The sequence below is a fragment of the Silene latifolia genome, chromosome X, assembly GCF_048544455.1.
Source record: "Silene latifolia isolate original U9 population chromosome X, ASM4854445v1, whole genome shotgun sequence".
Classification (NCBI taxonomy): domain Eukaryota; kingdom Viridiplantae; phylum Streptophyta; class Magnoliopsida; order Caryophyllales; family Caryophyllaceae; genus Silene; species Silene latifolia.
This window is the reverse complement of record NC_133537.1, coordinates 42,966,409-42,974,864: the sequence shown is the minus strand read 5'-3', so window position 1 is coordinate 42,974,864 and position 8,456 is coordinate 42,966,409.

The window sequence follows — 8,456 nt, the reverse complement described above, 5'->3', positions numbered from 1 at the left end:
GAAAGCATTTTTTACCACGAATCCAATTATATTATCTTCATAATTTTTATAACAACATTTTTTTGCCAAATGAAATGTCAAAGTTTTTATATAAAAATTAAAAACTTCTCATGAATATAAAATAGGAAATATAGATATTATAATAATTAAAAGATTCTCCACTTTATTTTTTATGTGGAAATTATTATTTATGAAACTTTCCTAAATTAATTTTTGATGATGTGGACGCTCTAGAATCGCTCGAAAAAACTCTTATATATATATATATATATATATATATATATATATATATATATATATATATATATATATATATATATATATATATATATATATATATATATATATATATATATATATATATATATATATATATATATATATATATAGATTGTAAATTTACAATTCATTATTTTTTAATGTTTCTTATTACTGTATTTTTATTTGAGAAAAAAATTATAACAATAAAATTAATAAAGAGAAATTACATAATGACATAAAACGTGTATTTCAATGAAAATAATTTTTTACACAAAATTATTATCTTTTAACTACGAATTATTTAGGAAGAACGGATTTTCTTATCACCAATATCAATATAGGAAATTAAATATTAAATCCTCCTTACTACTAAGAGAATAAAAATTCTCTTAGTTTTCCCATCACAATATATATATATAACTAAATAAGGAAATAAGTGGATCTTTTTTCTTTTAAATTATTATTTTTTCAATAAATATATCCTTATAATTAAAATTTAATCTTTTTATTAAATTCATAATTATGATTTTTTCATTGAAAAAAATTGTTATCAAACTATAAATTATAAGTTGTTAAATTTTTCAATAATGCAATAATTATTTTTTCAATAAATATATCCTTAGTTTTATGGTAAAAAAAAATATTTTCATAAAAATACACATTTTATAACTTTACTTAATTCTCTTAGATTAGTTTCCATTTCAATTTATTTGTTTCATATCAAAATACAATGGGGTGAAATATTAAATACTAGTTTAAAAGCCCGTACTTCATACGGGTTAATGACCTTGATTATTTTAAAACTAAGTTTTAGAACTTTATCGAATAGGTGTTTCGAAGTTCAAATCCGGGTGTCGGATAATTCTAAAAAAAATGAAATATCCTAATTCCTTATGGTATCTTGATACGTACTTGATTCTAAGCATTATGTAACATCTAAAGCTTTGTTATCTCGAATTCTAGCAAAATTTATTAAATACTAATCATCATAAGTGTAAGCCAATCGTGGCGCTTTGATAGCCCTTATGATTAATATAAAGATAGATGTTTCGAAGTTTAAATCCGGGTGTCACATAATTCTAAAAAAATAAAATATCTTAATCCCTTATGGTCTCTTGATACGTACTTGATTCTAAGTATTTTTGGTTTTGACCAAGAGTATCCCCTACCGACAGTTGAGGCAATCTCCTTCGGGGTACTGAAGGCAATTTAATGGGTTGACCCCTCTCAAGTTTGGCTTTTTTCATTCGCAAGACTCAGGAATCGAACCCCTGACCACTTGTTTAAGAGATGAGAGCCTTTACCACTCACACCAGCCAACTGATTCTAAGTATTAAGTAGCCTCTAAAACTTTGTTATCTCGAATTCTAGCAAAATTTATTAAGTACTAATCATCATAAGTGTAAGCCAATGGGGGCGCTTTGATAACCCTTATGATTAATACAAAGACATGTGTGAAATTAATTAATAGTTTACATTTGCTATATTTTGGTAGGGAGAATAAAGCAAATGTAAACTATTGACTGAGACGAGGGAGTATATATTTTGTTAGAACCATATACCTACCCTTCAAATATGGACAATTTACTTACACATGTCATTCTTATATGTTAGTCATTTCAAATTTTTTTGTTCAATTAATAAGACAGTCTTATATAATAATAATAATAATTAAGTTTTTCGCACATATATAGGTAACATTTGTGCAATTTTATCTTATTGCTAACAAACTAATCTTATCTAAAGTTCAAAGTTTTTCTTGCGTATAAAATTAACATTTTTTTCTTATAAATATTAAGTAGTTTTTAAGGGTTAGACTCTCTAGATGAAAAAAATGTTAAAACTTAAAAATTTAACATTATGTAATGTTACTTTGAAAGTCTCTTATATAATAAGAATACTACTGATATATGTTTGTTATTTAAAAATTCAGTTTAAAAATTAAAAAATAAATAACTTATTGCTAAACTACTAAATTTGAGTAGAAAAGGAGATGATATAACAATATATAATTATATAATTGTGAAACCACCAAAATTAAAAGTATAATACAAATAAATTTCACTATTGTGGAGGTAATAATACAAACTCTTATAAGAGCTATCTGAGACAATATTTAAGAGACTCAAAAGATTTTGGGTAGATATTTAAGTTCCAAGGATGACTCATATTTATAATCATAGGATCACCCCACATTATGTTAATCTTTCGATGTGAGACATTCTACTATTTATAATAATAGGATCAGCACACCTTATGTTAATCTTTCGATGTGGGACAATTGTACTATTTATAATAGGATGACCACACCTTATGATAATTTTTCGATGTGGTAACAATTTTACTATTTATACGTAGTATGTTCACCACCTCTTATTATTTTACAATGTGTGACATATAATATACTAAGAATTACATGATCTTCTAATTTAAGTACATATTTAAACAAAAAAAAGGCCGAAGACGGATAATTCCGTCTTTATATAAAAATTCGTGGATAATAAAATACAAATAAATTTGATATTAGGACTATATAGGCTGTTATGGCCTATGGATTTTTAGGAAAATGTTTTTGTAGCATTTTATCATGAGTGTGTTGGCAGTTCCTAGAGCTAATATGGTAGCTCAACCTTGAACTTTTTGCTATACTTGGATTTCTTCAACTGTTGTCCGCTTAATTGTTTGACTAATATTCAGTGAGTTGGTCCCATTGTAATGAAATCATACCTAACTCATTTTTATATTCTCATTCTCATTAAATTGAATTAATCAATATTAATCCCTTTTAAGACTTATTAATTATGGAGATCATGCATACTTATTGTAATATTTGTTAGTTAGTCTTATCGGTGTTCAATTGTTAGATTAAAGTATAATATAATCAGATAATTGATCAAAGTCACTTGTATCAATTTAACTGTTAGAGCACAACAAATGTAACATATAAGACAACTAACATATAAGAGTTCTTTAAGATAATACTTAAGAGACTGAAAAGATTTTGGGTTGATATTTAAGTTCAAAGGATGACTCATATATATAAAATCATAGGATCATCACACCTTATGTTAATCTTTCGATGTGGGATAATTCTATTATTTACAATTGGATGACCCCACCTTATGGTAATTTTCCGATATGGGACGATTCTACTATTTATACGTAGTATGTTCATCACACTTATATTATTTTTCAATGCGTGACATATAACATACTAAGAAGCACGTCTTCTTTTTCTCGCTTAGTTCGACATCCTATACTGTCTATTAATAATCGTACTTTTTTTTCTTTTTTTTTGTGCTAATGATATGAAATTCATACTCTAATAATTTCATTTTTTTTATGCCAAATCTAGTTATATAATTTTTTTACGATAGTATTTTATCAAATGAAATGTAAAATATTTTTATATAAAAATTATAAACATGACTTGGATATATAATATAGGAAATATATATTATAATAATTAAAAAATATCCACTTTATTTTTTATATCATATTGTGGAGATATGATACAAACTTTTAAGAGCTTTTTAAGACAATACTTAAGAGATTCAAAAGATTTGGGTTAATACCTAAGTTTCAAGGATGCCTCCTATTTATAATCATAGGATTAACCCACTTTGTTAATCTTTCGAGGGACAATTCTATTATTTATACGTAGTATATTCTCCACACCTACATTATTTTTTTTTGGTGAAGGGTAAGTATATATATCAAAAAATAAGAAACTCCAAGTTTGTATACAGATCAACTTATATCAGCCAAATAAACAAAACATTTCTTCTATAAAAAAATATTGTATACTATCTATCCATGCTTTATCTTCTTGCTTGAGAACTTTCTTGTTTCGATGCAACCATCTCTCCTTAACCTCATTCCAAACTCTGGTCACTAAAATAGAAGGAACCATCACTTGATGCTCCAGCCATGCCTTGTTGCGGGCCTGCCAAATAGCATAGATCATTCCTACATAGCAAGCTCCAGTCACCACTCTCATTAAACCACTCTTTCCTCTACCAGATGAGAACCATTTCACCATGTTTGTTGGAGGGAAATTGACATGTAATTTCTGATGCATCAATTTCATACACCTTTTGCCATACTCACATCTATTAAAAAGATGCTTATAAGATTCTGGAGTCATAGCACAAAGGTAACATGAATTGTTGTGTACCATACCCATTTTGTGAAGCCTATCAAGAGTCAACAACCGTCTGTGTTGGCTAGCCCAGAAAATGAAGGGAGTCCTTGGTATGTTAAGAGCATTCCAACAAATGTGCCTCCACTCTACCTTTGCTGACTTATGCCTCAACCAGTTGTACCCATCAACAACTTGATAACCTCTACTGGTGCCTTGTCACTGATTGTTAACATAGGCAGCTTTGTATACATCCTTAACTTGAACAATTTTCCTCCAAGACCAACTGCAATAAGATGGATAAGTGTAATCTTTCCAATCCCCTCCTTTCATATAAACGTGATTGACCCACTTTACCCATATGTGATCCTTTTTTGTTGCCAACCAAGAAGTATACCTGCCTATCAGAGCTTTATTCCATAACTTAGCATTATTCAAACCCAACCTACCTTCTTCATTCCTTGGGAGTACAACAGCTTTCCCATTTAACATTAGGAGCTCTTAAGTAAGAGTCTTTACCTCCCCATAAGAAGTTTCTGCATATGGAATCCACCTTATTCATTATGCCAGTAGGAATCAAGAAGATGGAAGCCCAATAGGAGTGCATAGTAGCCAAAACAGATTGTACCAATATAAGCCTACCAGAGTAGGAGAGTTGTCTAGCTCCTAAGGTTCTGATTCTAGCTACAATTCTTTCAATTAATTTCTGCCCTTCAAACTTAGTAATTTTCTTTGATGAGATTGGAACTTCAAGATATTTAAAGGGAAGAGAGCCAGTTCTAAACCCAGAAATCTTAATTATATCCTCCATAACCTCCTATCTAACTCCATTAAAATATATATTTGTCTTGTCCCTATTCAGATTCAGACCAGAAGTAGCAGAAAACGTAGAAAACCCTCTCAGAAGCCACATAATGGAAGAAGCATTACCTTTACAGAATAAAAGGAGATCATTTGCAAAGAGCAAGTGATTGAGCTTGATATGGCCACACATGGGATGAAATCGAAACCCCTCCTGTTGAGAAACAATGACTAGCACTCTTGACAGATACTCCATACACAAGGCAAAGAGCAAAGGAGATAGAGGGTCACCTTGCCTCAACCCTCTCTTTCCTTGAAAGAAACCAAAGGTGTTGCCATTAACATGAAGAGAATAAGAAGGAGAAGTCACACAGGTCATTATGAGCTTAATGAATTTGGGAGGGAATTTTAAAGCCTGAAGCATTTGGTGAAGGAATTTCCATTCAACTGAATCATATACCTTTCTAAGATCAATCTTAATAAGGCATCTAGGGGAAGCCCCCTCCTATTATACATTCTCACAAGGTCTTGACAAATCAAAACATTTTCCACAATGTTTCTACCCTTCACAAATCCCCCTTGACTGCTATTTAATTATGATGTCAGGTAAAATAGCACCCAGTCTGTTGCATAAGATTTTTGTGATACATTTGTAAATGACATTGCAACAAGCAATTGGTCTATATTCTAATGCCCTCACAGGATGTTTGACCTTAGGAATAAGAGTTAGAGTAGTAGTATTTATCTGCTTTAAAAGCTCACCAGTAGAAAAAAATTCTTTAACAGCTCCAGTAATATCTTTTCCAATAATCTCCCAAGAATCCCTATAAAACTGACTGGAAAACCCATCTGGCCCAGGAGATTTAATAGCAGGACTGCTGAATATGCAGTTTTTAACCTCCTCAGGGCATATAGGTTTCAACAGCAAAGTCCTATGCAGGTCAGTAACCTACATTATTTTTCAATGTGGGACATATAATGTATTAGGAACTAAGAGGTACACTATCTTTAGTATGTGCAAATGATTAAAATTGGAAATATCACTTGAATATAATTTAGGAAATATATATATTATAATAATTAAAAGATTCTGCACTTTATTTTTTACATCAAAAATTATTATTTATGATACTTTCCTAAATTGATTTTTGATGATGTGGACGCTCTAAAATCGCTCAAAAAAGCCTCTTTTATAAATATACTAGTTTGAATGTCCGTGCGTTGCAACGGGGTAATTAACTTATTTATAATGCAAAAAAAAAACGTTGTAAGGGTTTAATGTTTACATTCTATGTCTAATGATTAGTTTACATATTATTAAAATATCTCTTTAAAAAAAAAATAAAAGATTAATATATACGTTGGTTAACTCTTATTTATAATCATATAATCACCCACCTTATACTAATCTTTCGATGTGGGACAAATTCTACTATTCATAAGTAATATATTCACCAAACTTGGATTTTTTTCTAATGTGGGACAATTCTACTATTATACGTAATATATATTCATCAAACCTGCATTGTTTTTCAATGTGGGACAAATAACATACTCAGAATTACATCATCTTTTTTGCACTTAGTTCGACATCCAACCAGATCTCGAATACCGAATACAGACAATTACTACTCATTATATCTAATAGTTATATTTAAATTTAATAATATGATCAAGTACTCTCCATTAATATTTGTACGTTGTTTTTCTTCAAAAAAATTTTAACATAATTTAGATACGGAAATTTCCCGTGTTACCCCTTAATTTTGTCAGATTTTCTATGTTACCCCTACTTTTAAGAATCTGTCTATGGTACCATTGAGGTTCCATTTTTTTGCCCATGGTACCCCTAATGTAAAGGCTGTTAAATGGACGTTAAGTTTGATGGCGTGGCAATAAAATAACAATTAAAAAATAATACCCCCTTTATTATTTTATTGGTACGTATATCTCTCTCTTTTAAATGAAAATTTAATTAACTATATCATTATAATATTGGAAAATTTCTCATGGTAACCTCTTGATAGATTACACATGCTACCATGGACGTTTGTTTTCTATTTTTTTATCATAATTAAAATATGTGCAAATGATAGGAACCTATACTCTAATGATAGAATATTTTTTAACACAATTCTAATTATATTATTTAAACGTAGTATATTTACCACACCTACATTATTTTTCAATATGGGACATATAAAATCTATAGGTAGAAAATATAATGATATGAACGTTTAAGAGTTCTCCAAGACAATACTTAAGAGACTCAAAAGATTTTGGATTGATGCCTAAGTTTCAAGGATGCCTCCTATTTATAATCATAGATTCACCCACCTTATGCTATATTTCGATGTGGGAAATTCTATTTTTTATATGTAGTATATTTATCACATCTATATTATTTTTCAATGTGGGACATATAACATACTATGAAATACGCCATCTTTAATATGTGCAAATTATATGAAATCTATATATACTCTAATGATAGCATTTCTTACCATGAATCTAATAATATTATTTTCATAATTTTTTTACCGACATTATTTTGCCAAATGAAATGTAAAAGTTTTTATATAAAAATTAGAAACATCACTTGAATATAAAATAAGAAATACAAAGTATATATTATAATAACTAAAAGATTTTTCAAAGATTAACTTAGGTTAGAAATCATTATTGTAGAGACAGTAATATAAACTCTTTTAAGAAATGCCAAGAAATACATGTCTCTTCTTAAAAAGCTACTATTGTATACATATTATTTTTCTTTGAAGGTAAAACCACTTAGTCTCGATCATTAGATAGGGATCTCTACATCGTACATATAACGACTATTACTGCATTAAGAAGACAACCATTAGTAAAATCTTTAGTTTTGTACTGTATCAGGAGACTACCATTAGTAAAACCTTTAGTTTTGTATTTTTTGATTTTCTTGTTCATGTTCTTAACTCTTTCCCGGGTAGTTCCCTGCAACGATTTCCACTTTATTTTTTATATCATATCGTAGATAATGATAGAAAATATTAAGATCTCTTTAAAACAATATTTATGAGACTCAAAATTTTTTGGGTGGATACATAAGTTCCAAATATGCCTCCTATTTATAATCATAGGATCACATCATCTTATACTAATCTTCCGATGTGGGACAACTCTACTATTTATATGTAGTATATTCACCACTCCTACTTATTTTCCAATGTGGGACAAAACATACTAAAAAGTACACAATTTTCTGTATTAA